Source organism: Pristiophorus japonicus, chromosome 14, assembly GCF_044704955.1.
Source record: "Pristiophorus japonicus isolate sPriJap1 chromosome 14, sPriJap1.hap1, whole genome shotgun sequence".
Taxonomy (NCBI): Eukaryota; Metazoa; Chordata; class Chondrichthyes; family Pristiophoridae; genus Pristiophorus; species Pristiophorus japonicus.
The window spans coordinates 157,159,387-157,179,115 of NC_091990.1; the positions used below are offsets into that span (position 1 = coordinate 157,159,387).

General features: G+C 45.8%; 1 pseudogene; it reads right to left on the minus strand.

The window, feature by feature from the left end:
* Positions 1–19,227: 19,227 nt before the first annotated feature.
* Positions 19,228–19,462, minus strand: LOC139280317 (U2 spliceosomal RNA; annotated as a pseudogene).
* Positions 19,463–19,729: the final 267 nt, after the last annotated feature.

The window sequence follows — 19,729 nt, forward strand, 5'->3', positions numbered from 1 at the left end:
AGTTGGTCCTACCGCAGGAGAAGGGTCCACAGCCAGATAGGGAATGGAAGACCAGCAGGAAGAGCAGTGCAAGAAAGATAGTGCAGGGGTCCCCTGTGGTCATCCCCCTGCAAAACAGATACACTGCTTTGAGTACTGTTGGGGGGAATGACTCATCAGGGGAGGGCAGCAGCAGCCAAGTTCATGGCACCGTGTCTGGCTCTGCTGCACAGGAGGGCAGGAAAAAGATTGGGAGTGCGATAGTGATAGGGGATTCGATGGTGAGGGGAATAGATAGGTGTTTCTGCAGCCGCAACCGAGACTCCAGGATGGTATGTTGCCTCCCTGGTGCAAGGGTCAAGGATGTCTCGGAGCGGGTGCAGGACATTTTGAAATGGGAGGGAGAACAGCCAGTTGTCGTGGTGCACATTGGTACCAACGACATAGGTAAAAAAAGGGATGAGGTCCTACGAAAAGAATTTAAGGAGCTAGGAGCTAAATTAAAAAGTAGGACCTCAAAAGTAGTAATCTCGGGATTGCTACCAGTGCCACGTGCTAGTCAGAGTAGGAATCGCAGGATAGCGCAGATGAATACATTGCTTGAGCAGTGGTGCAGCAGGGAGGGATTCAAATTCCTGAGGCATTGGAACTGGTTCTGGGGAAGGTGGGACCAGTACAAACCGGACGGTCTGCACCTGGGCAGGACCGGAACCAATGTCCTAGGGGGAGTGTTTGCTATTGCTGTTGGGGAGGAGTTAAATTAATATTGCAGGGGGATGGGAACCTATGCAGGGAGACAGAGGGAGACAAAAAGGAGACAAAAGCAAAAGACAGAAAGGAGATGAGGAAAAGTGGAGGGCAGAGAAACCCAAGGCAAAGAACAAAAAGGGCAACTGTACAGCAAAATTCCAAAAGGACAAAGGGTGTTAAAAGAGCAAGCCTGAAGGCTTTGTGTCTTAATGCAAGGAGTATCTGCAAGAAGGTGGATGAATTAACTGTGCAATTAGATGTTAACAAATATGATGTGATTGGGATTACGGAGACGTGGCTCCAGGATGATCAGGGCTGGAAACTCAACATCCAGAGGTATTCAACATTTAGGAAGGACAGAATAAAAGGAAAAGGAGGTGGGGTAGCATTGCTGGTTAAAGAGGAGATTAATGCAATCGTTAGGAAAGACATTAGCTTGGATGATGTGGAATCTATATGGGTAGAGCTGCAGAACACTAAAGGGCAAAAAACGTTAGTGGGAGTTGTGTACAGACCTCCAAACAGTAGTAGTGATGTTGGGGAGGGCATCAAACAGGAAATTAGGAATGCATGCAATAAAGATGCAGCAGTTATAACGGATGACTTTAATATGCACATAGATTGGGCTAGCCAAACTGGAAGCAATACGGTGGAGGAGGATTTCCTGGAGTGCATAAGGGATGGTTTTCTAGACCAATATGTCGAGGAACCAACTAGGGGGGAGGCCATCTTAGACTGGGTGTTGTGTAATGAGAGAGGATTAATTAGAAATCTCATTGTGCGAGGCCCCTTGGGGAAGAGTGACCATAATATGGTGGAATTCTGCATTAGGATGGAGAATGAAACAGTTAATTCAGAGACCATGGTCCAGAACTTAAAGAAGGGTAACTTTGAAGGTATGAGGCGTGAATTGGCTAAGATAGATTGGCGAATGATATTTAAGGGGTTGACTGTGGATGGGCAATGGCAGACATTTAGAGACCGCATGGATGAATTACAACAATTGTACATTCCTGTCTGGCGTAAAAATAAAAAAGGGAAGGTGGCTCAACCGTGGCTATCTAGGGAAATCAGGGATAGTATTAAAGCCAAGGAAGTGGCATACAAATTGGCCAGAAATAGCAGCGAACCTGGGGACTGGGAGAAATTTAGAACTCAGCAGAGGAGGACAAAGAGTTTGATTAGGGCAGGGAAAATGGAGTACGAGAAGAAGCTTGCAGGGAACATTAAGGCGGATTGCAAAAGTTTCTATAGGTATGTAAAGAGAAAAAGGTTAGTAAAGACAAACGTAGGTCCCCTGCAGTCAGAATCAGGGGAAGTCATAACGGGGAACAAAGAAATGGCAGACCAATTGAACAAGTACTTTGGTTCAGTATTCACTAAGGAGGACACAAACAACCTTCCGGATATAAAAGGGGTCAGAGGGTCTAGTAAGGAGGAGGAACTGAGGGAAATCTTTATTAGTCGGGAAATTGTGTTGGGGAAATTGATGGGATTGAAGGCCGATAAATCCCCAGGGCCTGATGGACTGCATCCCAGAGTACTTAAGGAGGTGGCCTTGGAAATAGCGGATGCATTGACAGTCATTTTCCAACATTCCATTGACTCTGGATCAGTTCCTATCGAGTGGAGGGTAGCCAATGTAACCCCACTTTTTAAAAAAGGAGGGAGAGAGAAAGCAGGGAATTATAGACCGGTCAGCCTGACCTCAGTAGTGGGTAAAATGATGTAATCAATTATTAAGGATGTCATAGCAGCGCATTTGGAAAATGGTGACATGATAGGTCCAAGTCAGCATGGATTTGTGAAAGGGAGATCATGCTTGACAAATCTTCTGGAATTTTTTGAGGATGTTTCCAGTAAAGTGGACACAGGAGAACCAGTTGATGTGGTATATTTGGACTTTCAGAAGGCTTTCGACAAGGTCCCACACAAGAGATTAATGTGCAAAGTTAAAGCACATGGGATTGGGGGTAGTGTGCTGACGTGGATTGAGAACTGGTTGTCAGACAGGAAGCAAAGAGTAGGAGTAAATGGGTACTTTTCAGAATGGCAGGCAGTGACTAGTGGGGCTATCGCAAGGTTCTGTGCTGGGGCCCCAGCTGTTTACATTATACATTAATGATTTGGACGAGGGGATTAAATGTAGTATCTCCAAATTTGCGGATGACACTAAGTTGGGTGGCAGTGTGAGCTGCGAGGAGGATGCTATGAGGCTGCAGAGTGACTTGGATAGATTAGGTGAGTGGGCAAATGCGTGGCAGATGAAGTATAATGTGGATAAATGTGAGGTTATCCACTTTGGTGGTAAAAACAGAGAGACAGACTATTATCTGAATGGTGACAGATTAGGAAAAGGGAAGGTGCAACGAGACCTGGGTGTCATGGTACATCAGTCATTGAAGGTTGGCATGCAGGTACAGCAGGCGGTTAAGAAAGCAAATGGCATGTTGGCCTTCATAGCGAGGGGATTTGAGTACAGGGGCAGGGAGGTGTTGCTACAGTTGTACAGGGCATTGGTGAGGCCACACCTGGAGTATTGTGTACAGTTTTGGTCTCCTAACTTGAGGAAGGACATTCTTGCTATTGAGGGAGTGCAGCGAAGATTCACCAGACTGATTCCCGGGATGGTGGGACTGACCTATCAAGCAAGACTGGATCAACTGGGCTTGTATTCACTGGAGTTCAGAAGAGTGAGAGGGGACCTCATAGAAACGTTTAAAATTCTGACGGGTTTGGACAGGTTGGATGCAGGAAGAATGTTCCCAATGTTGGGGAAGTCCAGAACCAGGGGTCACAGTCTAAGGATAAGGGGTAAGCCATTTAGGACCGAGATGAGGAGAAACCTCTTCACCCAGAGAGTGGTGAACCTGTGGAATTCTCTACCACAGAAAGTAGTTGAGTTCAATTCACTAAATATATTCAAAAGGGAGTTAGATTAAGTCCTTACTACTCGGGGGATCAAGGGGTATGGCGTGAAAGCAGGAAGCGGGTACTGAAGTTTCATGTTCAGCCATGAACTCATTGAATGGCGGTGCAGGCTAGAAGGGCTGAATAGCCTGCTCCTGCACCTATTTTCTATGTTTCTATGTTGCTATATCTGTAACAGTGGAGGAGAAAATTGCTTTTCTATGTAAACCTGTAAATACCATGTCTAACCACCAGAGGGCTTATCCCCTGGAGTCTCAAGGGATCCCACAATCCCTTGGGAGCACCTGTATATAAGGAAGCCTCACAGGCTGGAGAGGCATTCTGAGATTGGTAATAAAGGACTGCGTTCACACCTTACTTTGAGCTTGCAGTATCTAGTCTGACTCTTTATTGAAGACATAACAACTGGCGACGAGATACAGATGATGAACCCCACCACAACATTGCTGAGAACCGTGGGCATCCTGGAGAAATTTTCGGAGTCAGATGATTGGGAAACCTTCGTGGAGCGACTCAACCAATACTTTGTAGCCAACGAGCTGGAAGGAGAAGCGAACACTGCCAAACGAAGGGCGATCCTCCTCACCGTTTCTGGTGCATCAACGTATGGCCTCATGAAAAATCTGCTTGCTCCAACGAAACCCACAGACAAGTAGTACGATGAGTTGTGCACACTGGTCCAGGAGCATCTAAACCCGAAGGAAAGCATTCTGATGGCGAGGTATCGGTTCTACACATGCAAGAGGTCTGAAGGCCAGGAAGTGGTGAGCTACATCGCCGAGCTAAAACGCCTTGCAGGACATTGCGAATTTGAAGGACACTTGGAGCACATGCTTTGTACTTAGCATTGGCCATGAAGTAATACTTCGCAAACTTTTGACTGTAGAGACCCCAACCTTGAGTAAAGCCATAGCGATAGCCCAGGCGTTTATCGCCACCAGTGACAATACTAAATAAATCTCTCAGCACACTAGTGCTGCTGCAATACTGTGAACAAAGTAACATTGTTTTCAAATCGAAATGTACAGGGCAGGACTTACATGCCTGCAGCTGCACATCCGCAGATGACTCAGAGTCCACCATCAAGGGTGGTGAATACAAGGCCATTAACACCTTGTTGGCGCTGCGGGAGTGATCATCGTTTCCATTCATGCCGCTTCAAAGGATACATTTGCAAGGGCTGTGGAACAATGGAACATCTCCAACATATGTGCAGGCGAGCTGCAAACCCTGCTAATCCTGCAAACCACCATGTTGCAGAGGAGGACAGATCCACGGTGGATCATGATGAACCAGATCCTCAAACCAAGGAGGCAGAGGTATATAGGGTGCACACATTTACCACAAAATGTCCCCCGATAATGCTGAAGGTTGAATTAAATGGACTCCCGGTGTCCATGGAGCTGGACACGGGCGCAAGCCAGTCCATAATGAACAAAAAGACTTTCGATAAATTGTGGTGCAGCAAGTCCTCAAGGCCAGTCCTGACTCCCATTTGTGCTAAACTGAGAACATACACACAGGAACTGATTCCCGTAATCGGCAGTGCTACCGTAAAGGTCGTCTACGATGGAGCGGTGCATGAGTTACCACTCTGGGTGGTACCGGGCAATGGCCCCATGCTGTTCAGCAGGAGCTGACTGGGAAAGATACGCTAGAACTGGGACAACGTCCGAGTGCTTTCGTCTGTCGACGACGCCTCATGTACCCAGGTCCTAAACAAGTTCCGCTCGATGTTTGAACCAGGCATCGGGAAGTTCCAAGGAGCAAAAGTGTAGATCTATTTGATTCCGGGTGCACGACCCATCCATCACAAGATGAGAACTGTTCTTACATGATGAGAGAGAGGGTGGAGATTGAGCTGGACAGGCTGCATCGAGAGGGCATCATTTCGCCAGTCGAATTCAATGAATGGGCCAGTCCGATTGTTCCAGTCCTCAAGGGAGATGGCACCATCAGAATCGGTGGTGATTACAAAGTAACTATCAATCGTTTCTCCCTGCAGGATCAATACCCGCTATCAAAGGCAGATGACCTATTTGCGACGCTGGCGGAAGGGAAAACGTTCATGAAGCTGGACTTGACCTCGGCCTACATAACGCAGGAGCTGGAGGAATCATCTAAAGGCCTCGCCTGCATCAACACGCACAAAGGTCTCTTCATTTACAACAGATGCCCGTTTGGGATTTGATCGGCCGCGGCGGTTTTCCAGAGGAACATGGAAAGCTTGCTGAAGTCGGTCCCACACACCGTGGTCTTTCAGGATGATACCTTGGTTACAGGTCGGGACATCGTCGAGCACCTGCAGAACCTGGAGGAGGTTCTTAGTCGGCTTAATCGTGTGGGGCTCAGGCTAAAACGCTCAAAGTGCATTTTCCTGGCGCCTGAATGGAGTTCATCGAAACATAGAAACATAGAAACATAGAAAATAGGTGCAGGAATAGGCCATTCGGCCCTTCGAGCCTGCACCACCATTCCATAAGATCTGGCTGATCATTCCCTCAGTATCCCTTTCCTGCTTTCTCTCCATACCCCTTGATCCCTTTAGGGGATTCCTGGGGACAAGAATCACAGCGGACGGCATCTGGCCCACCGATTCGAAGACGGAGGCAATCAAGAATGCACCGAGACCACAGAACGTGATGGAGCTGCAGTCGTTTCTCGGATTCCTGAACTATTTTGGTAACTTCTTACCAGGTCTTAGCACATTGTTAGAACCCCTGCACTCTTTACTGCATAAAGGAGATGAATGGGTATGGGGAAAAAGCCAAGAAAATGGCTTTGAGAAAGCTCGGAAGCTGTTATGTTCAAACAAATTGCTTGTGTTGTACGATCCATGCAAGTGTTTGGTACGAGCATGTGATGTGTCGTCGTACGGAGTCAGGTGTGTATTGCAACAAGCTAATGAATTTGGGAAATTGCAATCGGTTGCTTATGCATCCAGAAGTCTGTCTAAGGCTGAGAGGGCCTACAGTATGATCGAAAAAGAAGCGTTAATGTGTGTTTACGGGGTAAAGAAAATGCATCAATATCTTTTCGGGTTCAAATTTGAATTGGAAACCGACCATAAGCTGCTTATATCCCTCTTTTCTGAAAGCAAGGGGATAAATACAAATGCATCGGCCCGCATCCAGAGATGGGCACTCACGTTGTCCGCATACAACTATGCCATCCGCCATAGGCCAGGCACAGAAAACTGTGCCGATACTCTCAATAGGCTGCCATTGCCCACCATAGGGGTAGAGATGGCACAGCCTGCAGATTTAGTTATGGTAATGGAAGTATTCAAGAGTGAGCAATCACCTGTTACGGCCGACAGATTAGAACCTGGATGAGCCAGGACCCATTACTGTTCTTAGTAGAAAACTGTGTGCTCCACAGGAGTTGGTCTAGTGTCCCATTAGAAATGCAGGAAGAAATAAAGCCGTACCAGTGGTGCAGAGATGAAATGTCTATTCAGGCAGACTGCCTCCTATGGGGTAATTGGGTAGTGGTGCCCAAAAAGGGCATGGACACCTTCATTAGTGATCTCCACAGCATCCACCCAGGCATCGTAATGATGAAAGCGATAGCCAGATCCCACGTGTGGTGGCCAGGTATCGATGCAGACTTAGAGTGCTGCGTGCACAAATGTAATACATGTTCACAGTTAAGCAATGTACCCAGGGAGGCGCCACTAAGTTTATGGTCCTGGCCCTCCAAACCATGGTCCAGGGTTCATGTCGACTATGAACGCCCATTCTTGGGAAAAATGTTCTTAGTGGTTGTAGATGCATACTCCAAATGGATTAAATGTGTGATATTGTCAGCAAGCAAGTCCGCTGCCATCATTGAAATCCTATGGGCCATGTTTGCCATGCATGGCCTGCCTGACATCCTTGTAAGTGACAATGGGCCGTGCTTTACTAGTGCCTAGTTCAAGGAGTTCATGACCCGCAATGGGATCAAACATGTCACATCTGCCCCATTTAAACCAGCGTCCAATGGTCAGGCAGAACGAGCAGTTCAAACAATCAAGCAGAGCTTGAAAAGGGCAACTGAAGGCTCACTGCAGACTCGCTTATCGCGAGTCCTGCTTAATTACCGCACAAGACCCCACTCGCTCACTGGGGTCCCTCCCGCTGAACTTCTCATGAAAAGGGCACTTAAGACAAGGCTCTTGTTAGTTCACCCTGATCTACATGAACAGCTAGAGAGCAGGCGGATTCAACAGAATACATATCATGATCACGCAAATGTGTCACGCGAAATTGAAATAAATGATCATGTATTTGTGTTAAACTATGGACAAGGTCCCAAGTGGCTTTCTGGCATGGTTTTGGCCAAAGAGGGGAGTGGGGTGTTTGTGGTCAAACTCTCAAATGGACTCACCTGCAGGAAACACTTGGACCAAACCAAACTCAGATTCACGGACTAACCAGAACAACCCACAATAGGCTCTACCTTTTTCGACCCTCCAACACGCATACAAGTGGCAACCGACCCAGTGGTTGATCACGAAGCAGAACCCATCACCCGCAGCAGCCCAGCAGGACTCACCACCCCCAGCAGCCCAGCAAGGCCAGCTGCGCAGCATCCCAGCGAGGGCCCAACAAACGACTCACCAAAACCAGCATTTGCACCGAGACGATCAACCAGGGAAAGGAAGGCCCCAGATTGACTCACATTGTAAATAGTTACACTATTGACTTTGGGGGGGGGGGAAGTGTTGTTATGTATGTAAACTTGTAAATACCATGTCTAACCACCAGAGGGCTTATCCCCTGGAGCCCCAAGGGATCCCACAATCCCTTGGGAGCACCTGTATATAAGGAGGCCTCACAGGCTGGAGGGGCACTCTGAGATCTGTAATAAAGGACTACGGTCACACTTACTTTGAGCTTGCAGTATCTAGTCTGACTCTTTATTCAAGACATAACAGAGCCCATGATCGGATCAGCCACGATTTTATTGAATGGCGAAGCAGGCTCGAGGGGACAAATGGCCTACTCCTGCTCTTATTTCTTACGTTTCTTATGTTCTTAAGAATGCACCCTTTTACCAGAGCTCAGTTAGCATTGTTTTCATGCATTCCTGTATATCCATTGAAATCGTAAATCATCAGCATGAGGAATGCTTAGTCTGATTGCTGTTATAACATCAGTTATATATTACTGATGTGTTACATTAATGTTGATGCCTTACTAAATATTGCAAACTCTTTTACAATCTTAGACCAGAATATAGTGTTTCCTCAAAAAAACAAACTGCAGATTGTTCCTCCACATTTTTGGACACTAGGAGGAGCCAGATCCATTTCCAGTTGCCCAGTGAAAACAAATTAACATTTGCCAGCCTTTTCTGCCATAAACATACTGCATAGCTCTCCAGGGAGAAAGAATTCTTCCTAACATTTTATCAGGGGTTGTTTTTAATTATCTATATTTACAAATCTATAACAGTAGAAGAGAAAATTGATTTTTGCAGTCTTTCAAAAGAGCTTAAAAATGCCTCATAAAACAAGTCTTCCCTGGTTGTAATGTTTGCCAACTCCCATGGGAGAAATCGTGTTACTCACCCAGCAATTAATAAGTTGCTGCAACCCTACAATGCTGAGAATAAAAACCAATTAGTTTTATTTCGTATTTTCATATTACACTGGTGAAATAACTTCGCTGTAAATCTCATTGCTGCTGTTGGACATCCAGGAGGAAAATCTATACATCCTTCACCAATGCTGGGGTCATGGGAATAATAGGTCTCTCTAAAACAGCTCAAGCAGGCATTATCTCATTCAAATTTTCGCACGACTTGGCAGTTTCAACTTGGAAAGGTCTACAATCCCATTTCTACTGGGGCTATAATTTTAAGGAACAAGGCCATTTGGTCCAACAAACCCTTCCAGTTTTGATTGATCTTAAGCCCATCTACTTATCATATCACTCAATCCCTCCTCGCTCCAGAAATATCTCCAAGAACACCAATTCCTGTGTTTGCTAATTTTAGCAAAAACGTAGGCAAGTAAAATGAGGAGCCAGAAGTAGAGACAGAAATTTCAGCTCTCAAACTGCTTCTTTACATATTATTTACAGCACAGAAACAGACCATTCGGCCCAACAGTTCCATGCTGGTGTTTATGCTCCACTCGAGTCTCCTCCCATCTTTACTCATCTAAATCTCTCAGCATAGCCCTCATACACTTGTCTAGCCGCCCCTTAAATGCATCAAACTATTTGTTTCAACCACTCCCTGTGAGAGCGAGTTCCACATTCTCACCATTCTTTGAAAAAATATGCTTTTTCTGAATTCTCTGATTTCTTGGTGACTATCTTATATTGATGGTCTCTAGTTTTGCTCTTCCCCACAAGTGAAAACATTTGTTCTGTATCCACTCTTTCAAAACCTTTCATAATTTTAAAGACCTCTATTAGGTCACCCCTCAGCATTCTTTTTTCAAGAGAAAGGAGACCCAGCCTGTTCATCCTGTCCTGATATGTATACCCTCGCATTTCTGGTATCATCCTTGTAAATCTTCTCAGCAACCTCTCCAGTGCCTCTATATCCTTTTTATAATATGATGACCAGAACTGTACCTAGTACTCTAAGTGCAATCTATACAAGGTTCGATACAAGTTCAGTATTACTTCCCTACTTTTCAATTCTATACCTCTAGAAATAAACCCATCTGCTTAGTTTACTTTTTTTATGGCCTTGCTAACCTGTGTCTCAACTTTTAGTGATGTGTATTTGTACTGCAACATCCCTTTGTTCCTGTTATATATTCTTATGACCTCACAAACACACAGATGCCAAGATGGTTGTTAACGCCAGGAACTTGTCAGGTGGCCTGTCACCTGATGTCTTTATTGCATTTACAGCAATGGCTGTATTACCACAGTAGTCCACTAGGTGGAGTAATAGTCCACTAGGTGGAACTATATATTACACTTCTCCCTCTTTAATGAAGAAGTAATTATAACAAACAATCATCATACATAACTTGCATGGTTATACATAACAAAATATATGGACGTTTTACAAATCAAACTTAACTACAGGTTTTCTGTTTTGAAGAGGATACCTTCGCTCTCAAACAGAAATTTCCAAACATGGTGTTAAACTTAGACTCATTCTAGGCTGAACCTGAGGAACGTTTTCCTCCAAGGGAAGCCCTTAATCTACATTTGAACTCTATACAACTTCAGACTGTTGGTCAGCCTGATTCGGACTCAGACTTAAATTCTGATTTTCTCTTGGACTTGTTTCGAGTACAATGTAGGATTTGCAACAGGTATTGTACTTGTAATAAGACTATCTGATGAGTCAGCAATAATCAAATTATTCCAATTTTCAACTCCTTCCACATCTGTAGGTAAAATATGATCAATGTGAACAAACCTATCCTGTCCATGATCAAACATCTTGACCAAATAGGTGCGAGGACCACATATCTTCACCCAACCATTTATGGTGATTGTTCATCACTCTCACCTTCTGATTTAATTTCATATTTCTCTCTTTTACTCTACCTCGATCATGATTCTATTTAGATACGTCATAGTGAACAAACATGGTGCTCTCTACCAATTGGCTTTTACACTCCTTGAATGCTGCGTCGCATTCTTCTGACCACTTCCAATGGACCTGTGTTTTCACTAGTTCATTCAGTGTAGCCAAATTTGGTAGGAACTTCCCATAATAGTTCAAAAGACCCAAAAATTTTCAAAGTTCAGTGACATTCTTGGGAGTGGGTGCATTTCTAATTGCATCCAGCTTTCCCTTGGTTGGATGTAAACCATCTTTGTCTACTCTGTGCCCTAAGTACTCCACTAAGTTTTGAAATAACTCACACTTGCGAGCAGTCACTCGTATTCTGTGTTTCTCTAGCCATTTGAGCACTTCATTCAATATGTTATTATGGATTTGCCAATTTGGTGCTGAACTTAGTATGTCATCTAAATAACATACTACCCCTTCAATGCCTTGCAGAATCTGATTCATCACCCCTTGGAATATGGTGGGGGTGGAAGACACTCCAAATAGTAGCCTATTGATATAGGCCGAGATTTATAGTCAAGCATGACTTGCACTCCTCATCTAGTTCATGTTGTACGTAGGCATTTGTGAGATCTAACTTTGAGAAGATCTGACCACTTGTCAGCATTGTGAACAAATCTTCTACATTTGGCAGTGAATTGGGGAGATTACCCTCTAAAACTTGGTTTATGGTTACTTTATAACCGCCACACAACCATTGGACTTAGGTACAACAACAATGGGTGTAGCCCAATTACATAGATCTATCTTAGAGATAATGGGCTCAATTTTCCCGGGTCATTTGTGCCGTTTTTTTGATGCATAGCGTTTCTTTTGGTGTATTTATGCTTTGCAAAGTTTCTCCCTCATGTTTGCGTCGGTCTTTATAATTTTCGCAGTTTTGCTCACATTTCTTCCTCCTAGATTGGCGTATCTGGCCACTCCCAAAAAACCTTCTGGGCACTTAAGAAAACCAGCACACATTGACAAATCGGTGCTGAAAGACGCCATTGTTTTAAATCGAAGATTTTGGAGGGAGTCAAGAACACAGTAAAAATCAATAATAAAGTTCAACTTTTTTTTAACCTGTCAACGTAGTCAATGGAAGTTTGTTGGATTTCAGAAGTTTTCTCTTTTTTTTTACTCACTCACACGCCGAATGTCTTGAAGCAGGGCTGGAGAGTCGTAGCTTTGGCGTGCAGAATCGGCCCCACGCCCGACACAGGAGCTCGGGGCTCGAGGCTCGGGGCTCGGCTGGAAAGCAAGCCATGGGGGAGGGAGGGTGGAGGGGAGGAGAGAGAGAATGCAAGATACGGATCAGAAGCCTTCTGCACTGAGCCTCGGGAGTGAGGTACCGATCGAAAGGCTTCTGAAGACTGCAATGAGTAGGGGGGGTGCGGGGGTGCAGAGAGAGAAGGGGAGAAGTCACAAGACTGCAATTAGTTAAGGATGGGGGGGGAGAGAGGAGAAGTCACAAGAACTTGGGTGTGGTCCATCCATACAGACCTTGGGGAGAGAGAACTGTGAACCTGTCCTACCTGCTTTCCTGCCATTTTGAGCTTCTTTCAAAGGTAAAATTTAAGCATGGGGGCAATACTGACAATGCCATACCTTGTGAGCCTTCTGCATCATGGTGCTATGTAGGAGACAATTGATTTGACTTCATTGTATCAGGAACACCAGAGCCCATAGATTGCTGGGCAGGAGGCCTTATGCACCTCGGGTATATTGAGACAGACATTTGTACCTCCATCTGAGTGATGCAGACTGTATCAGAAGGCTGCGTTTCTGCAAAGAAGTTGTAACTGAGTTGGTCAAAGCAGACCTGCAACCTAGAAGCATCAGGAGGTCTGCTTTGTCAGTTGAAGTGAACGTTACAGCTGCACTTTCATACTATGCCTCCGGATTGTTTCAAGCTACAACTTGGAATGTGTGCACCATTTCTCAACATGCAACACATGTCTGCATTCGCCAAGTGACAGCTGCACTGTATGCACAGAGGAATGACGTCATAAAGTTCCCCATGACCGCCCAAGCAATACATGATAGGCTGTGGTCTTCTCCAGGATTGCTGGTTTCCAAAGGTACAAGGCTGCATTGATTGTACCCACATCGCATTGCGAGCACCTTTGGAGGATTCCGAGATGTACAGGAACAGAAAAGGCTTCCACTCCATTAACGTACAGCTCGTGTGTGACGACATGCATCGTATCATGTCAGTTGATGCAAGATACCCTGGGAGCACCCATGATGTGTTCATACTACGCGACAGCATTATATCTGCCGTGTTTCAGGCAGCAGCCAGAATGGCAGAGCTGGTTACTGGGAGACAAAAGGTACGGCCTCACCACCTGGCTCATGACGCCCCTACGCGTAACCCAGACGGAAGCTGACCGTGAATACAACATGTCGCACATTGCGACGCGCAGCATCATAGAGAGGACCATTGCCATCTTGAAACAGCGTTTCCGATGCCTGGACCATTCCGGAGGTTACTTGCTGTACTTCCCTGAGATTGTTGGTCAGATCACTGTTGTGTGCTGCATAACTTAGCCATCATGAGGCAGCAGCACCTGGTAGTGGAAGACCCACCTGAGGTGAGAGTGGCTGATGATAAAGATGCGGAAGATGCAGATGATGAGCAGGAGGAGGACGACGAGGATGAGAAAGCCATGCAAGTGCCTGAGGCCGGAGCACGACGGCGGAAAAGGGCGGGCCATCGTTCCCCTTTAATGATTACTTGAGCCCTGCACCAGCAGCTCATCTGTGAACGCTTTACTGCTGCCTGAGGGCTCAGCGACAACTATTCCACATGGACTACGTTTACTGTTTGGAGCTGTTCCGTCATGTTGTGTTGTTTTAATGGAACAAATTATGGAAATTATTCTTGTTTACTTCAAAAGTTGATTTAATAATCAAACAAATAATGGAAATGATTCTTCTTGAGTTCCAAAAGTTATGTTAAGAATGGAACAAATAATGGAAATGATTCAATTTTAATGTAAGAAATATTTTATTCACAAGTTTAACAATCTGTGGCTGCAGCTTTGCTGGGCCTCCACCTGTTTGAGTTCTTTCCCTTTTATTATGTGCCACCTTCCTCTGCAAAGATGAAAACATAACTTTTTAGACAGGGTGTCTTTCTGCTGGATGGGACACACAGAAGGTCACATTTACAATTGCAATTCAAATGGATAAATGAAAATATTACTTACACTCACTAATTGGCCTAGGTCCTGCCACTTCTTTTTACACTGGCATCCAGATCTCATGGTGGTCACCTATGCGCAGTAATCTTCTGCAACTTGGTTCCAGCGCTTCTTCATTTCTTTGGGTGGAATTTTTACGTGATCTCTTCTGGTGTCCAGTTCCTGTCATCTGTTCTCAATCACAGTAACTAGTGCTTCCACTTCTTCCTGTCAGAAATTTTTCGTCCGTGCACCGCGTTGCATCTTGAACTGCTGCAGCTCCAATTTTTCCAATGCTCTCACACAGCACTCCTTCTCATACTCGCAACTGGCTCTTTAAAAATGGCCGATTGCCAACTCAGAGCTGTACTGCGCATGCGCGTCCATTGCACCGACGTGAGAAACGTAATTTTTTTTTCTGCGCATGCGCAGGAGGTGCAGCATCGCTTTTGGGCACAGACAGCAGGCTCCACCCCCGAGGTGACTGGACACGCTGCGTGATGCCAAATTTGAATTATAGATCGGGGAAATTTTTGGCAAATTATTTCCGGCGCATTTCTGGTCTAGTAAAACGGGAGTAACTCTGACAATATGCCAAAAAACTGGCTTGTGCAAAATTGAGCCCAATGTTCTCAATCTCTAGTCTTTTGAGTTCTTGCTCAACTATCTCCTTGAGTGCATATGGTATGGGATGTGGCTTGCAGTAAACTGGTCTAGTGTTCTTCTGTACCTTGACACTCGCCTTGAAGCCTTGGATCGGACTGCCTGTTTCACAGAACATCTTCGGATACATTTTGATGACATCATCCTTCAATTCAAATCTCGTTTCAACACGAAAAATCTCAGTCCAATCCAGCTGCTGTGATCCCAACCAATTTCTTCCCAGTAAGGCAGGCTTGTCTCCTGCCACTACTAAGAGGGGCAAGCTCTGAAATTAATTCTTGTATTTCACCAGTACGGTGATACGACCTACCACAGGAATGTTCTATCCTGAGTACCTCACAGCTATACCTTGGATTTCTCCAATGGGAAATCATGCAATTTGTCGAAATATAGCGATTCCGGTACTACGCTCACGATGCACCAGTGTCAATTTCCATGGGTATCTTGGTTCCTGCAAAGTCTACTTGGATGACGATACTTTTTGAATTTTGTTAGATACCCTCGTGCTCCTGATGCCGTGTGTCTCTTTGTCCTGTTGCTTTTCTTCCATGCCATGTAGTCTCTCGGGATTTCTACTTATAGCCTTGAAAGTTGGTTTATTCTTCAGTCGGCATGCCTTCACAAGATGCCCAGCTTTCCTGTAGAAGAAACACTCTGCCTTCTTATATGGACAACTTTGAGCAATGTGTTGTCCCAGACACTGATCGTATGTCTTCAATGCTCTGTTACTATTGCCAGTAGATGAGGCCTTAGGGCCCAACTGCCTTTGTCTTTTAACCTGCAGCGATTCACCTCGGTTGTCTGACGACTCGAAATGGTACGGAATTCTCGGGAATATTAGTCGGCCATATCCATTGATATAGCTGTCTGACAAGCTAAATCAAAAGTCAAATTCAGAGTTGTCAACAACTTTCTTCTGATCGCTTCATTTTTCACCCCATTCTTGTCGCTAATGTTGTATATTCTTTACGACCTCACAAACACACAGACTCGAAGATAGCTGTTAACTCCAGGAACTTGTCAGGTGACCTGCCACCTGATGTTTTTATTGTATTTACAGCAATGGCTGCATTACCACAGTAGTCCACTAGGTGGATCAGTAGTCCACTTATAGTTCCTCTACCTCACCTAGACTCGCACCCTCCAAGTAATTAGTGACCTCCTTATTCTTCCTATCAAAATGTAGTATCTGTGTTGAACTTCATTTGCCAATTATATGCCCATTCTGCAAGTTTATTAATATCCTCCTAAAATTTGTTACAATCCTCCTCCGTATTGACTAACCCCCCTCCCCTCCAATTTGACGTCATCCACAAATTTAGAAATTGTGTTTTTGATTCCAAACTCTAAATCTGTTATATATGTAAACTTGTATTTACTCTGTACAGCCACCAGAGGGATTATCCCCTGGAGTCCCAAGGGATCCCATAATCTCTTGAGAGTACAGGTATGTAAGGAGGCCTCACAGGTTGCAGAGACACTCTGGAGACCTGCAATAAAAGACTAAGGTCACACTTTACTTTGAGCTCACAGTGTTCAGTTTGACTCTTTCTCCATACATAACAACTGGCAACGGGATATAGAGAGCGAACCCAATGATGCCAGAGAACAGTGGGCATCCTGGAGAAATTCTCGGAGGGAGATGTTTGGGAAACGTTTGTGGAGTGACTCAACCAATACTTTGTGGCCAATGAGCTAGATGGGGAAGAGAACGCTGCCAAATGAAGGGCGATCCTCCTCGCCGTCTGTGGGGCACCAACGTAGGGCCTATGAAGAACCTGTTCACTCCAACGAAACCCACTGAGAAATCATATGACGATTTGTGCACACTGGTCCGAGAGCATTTGAACCCGAAGGAAAGCGTTCTGATGGCGAGGTATTGGTTCTAGACCTACAAAATGTCTGACGGCCAGGAAGTGGCAAGTTATGTCGCCGAACTAAAACGCCTTGCAGGACATTGTGAATTTGAAGGACATTTGGAGCACATGCTCGGAGACATTTTATACTTGGCACTGGCCACGAAACCATACTTCGCAAACTTTTGACTGTAGAGATCCCAACCTTGAGTAAGGCCAAAGTGATGGCCCAGGTGTCATTGCCACCAGTGACAATACGAAGCAAATCCCTCAGCACACAAGTGCTGCTACAAGTACTGTGAACAAAATGATGTTGTTTTCGAATCGTAACATACAGGGCAGGTCACACATACCTGCAGCTGCACATCCGCAGATGTCTCAGAGTCCACCATCAAGGGTGATGAATGCAAGGCCATTAACACCTTGTTGGCACCTCGGGGGTGATCATCATTTCCATTCATGCCGATTCAAAGGGTACGTTTGCAAGGGCTGTGGAACAATGGGACACCTCCAATGAGTGTGCAGGAGAGCTGCAAATCCTGTTAAACCTGCAAACCACCATGTTGCAGAGGAGGACAGATCCACGGAGGATCACGATGAATCAGAGCCTCAGACCGAGGAGGCAGAGGTATATGGGGTGCACACATTCACCACGAATTGTCCCCCGATAACGCTGAATGTTGAACTAAATGGACTCCCGGTGTCAATGGAGCTGGACACGGGCGCGAGCCAGTCCATCATGGGCAAAAAGACTAGCGAAAGATTGTGGTGCAAAAAGGCCTCAAGGTCAATCTTAACTCCAGTTCGCACGAAACTATTACTTACACAAAACAAATGATTCCTGTAATCGGCAGTGCTACCATAAAGGTCTCCTATGATGGAGCGGTGCACAAGCTACCACTCTGGGTGGTACCGGGTGATGGTCGGCAGGAGCTGGCTGGGAAAGATACGCTGGATCTGGGACGTGTGCCCAGGTCTTAAACAAATTTCCTTCGCTGTTCGAACCAGGCATCAGGAAATTCCAAGGAACAAAAGTGCAGATCCACCTAATTCCGGGGGCGCGACCCATCCATCACAAGGCGAGAGCAGTACCGTACATGATGAGAGAAAGGGTAGAGATCGAGCTCGACCGGCTGCAAAGAGAGGGCATCATTTCATCGATCGAGTTCAACGAGTGGGCCAGTCCTATTGTCCCAGTCCTCAAGGGAGATGGCACCATCCAGAATCTGTGGCGATTACTAAGTAACTCTCAATTGTTTCTCCCTGCAGGACCAATACCCACTATCAAAAGCCGACGACCTCTTTGCAACGCTGGCGGGAGGAAAGATGTTCACGAAGCTGGATCTGACTTCAGCCTACATGACGCAGGAACTGGAGGAATCATTGAAGGCCCCCACCTGCATCAACACGCACAAAGGTCTTTTTGTTTATAACAGATGCTCGTTTGGAATCCAATCAATGGCGCCGATATTCCAGGGAAACATGGAAAGCTTACTAAAGTCAGTCCCCCACACCTTAGTCTTCCAGGACAACATCTGGTCACAGGTCGGAGCACAGTCGAACATCTGCAGAACCTGGAGGAGGTTCTTAGTCGACTCAACCGCGGGGGGCTCAGGTTGAAACGCTCCAAGTGCATTTTCCTGGCACCTGAAGTGGAGTTCTTGGGAAGGAGGATTGTGGCGGACGGCATCAGGCCCACCAACATGAAGACGGAGGCAATCGAGAATGCACCAAGGCCACAAAACGTGACGAAGCTGCAGTCGTTTCTGGGACTCCTGAACTATGGTAACTTCTTACCGCATCTCAGCACACTGTTCGGACCACGTCTTACTACGAAAAGGGGACGAATGGGTTTGGGACAAAAGCCAAGAAAATGCCTTTGTAAAAGCCAGAAAATTGTTATGCTCAAACAAATTGCTTGTGTTGTATGATCCATGTAAGCGTTTGGTACTAGCATGTGATGTGTCGTCATATGGCGTTGGGTGTGTATTGCAACAAGCTAATGATGTCGGGAAACTGCAACCGGTTGCTTATGCATCCAGGAGTCTGTCTAAGGCTGAGAAGGCCTACAGCATGATGGAGAAAGAAACATTACCTGTTTGGGCTAAAATTCGAATTGGAAACTGACCGTGAGCCACTTATATCCCTGTTTACCAAGAGTAAAGGGATAAATACTAACACATTGACCTGCATCCAGAGATGGGCGCTCACGTTTTTTTTATTTTTTTTTTTATTATAAATTCGTAGCCAATCGTTCCAATTCTTTGTCAAATCACAAACGCCAGAGGTCACCTTGCACCTGTCAAGGATCACTCTGCGCCAATGCTCTTAGCCAAAAGGCCTAGAGCCACTGCACCGTTCCTGGAAGTACTGCAATACCAGGTTCGTGCCATGGAGGTGGATGGGTCAGGTCCCCCACACACCTCCGTGGAGGTGGATGGGTCAACCCTCCCCACCCACCTCCTGTTTCCAAAAATGCAAGCATATACCTTCCTGACCAGGGAGAAACCACCATGAGGTCATGGTGGCTGGTCAGAAACGGTACTACACTTGATCTTAGCCAAAAGGCCGAGAAGCGCTCACGTTGTTCGCATACAACTACGCCATCCGCCACAGGCCAGGCACAGAAAACTGCGCCGATGCTCTCAGTAGGCTGACATTGCCCACCACGGGGGTGGAAATGGCACAGCCCGCAGATCTAGCCAAGGTTATGGAAGCATTTGAGAGTGAGCAATCACCCGTCACTGCCCGGCAGATCAAAACCTGGACAAGCCAGGACCCCTTATTATCTCTAGTCAAAAGCTGTGTGCTTCACGGGAGCTGGTCCAGTGTCCCAGTGGAAATGCA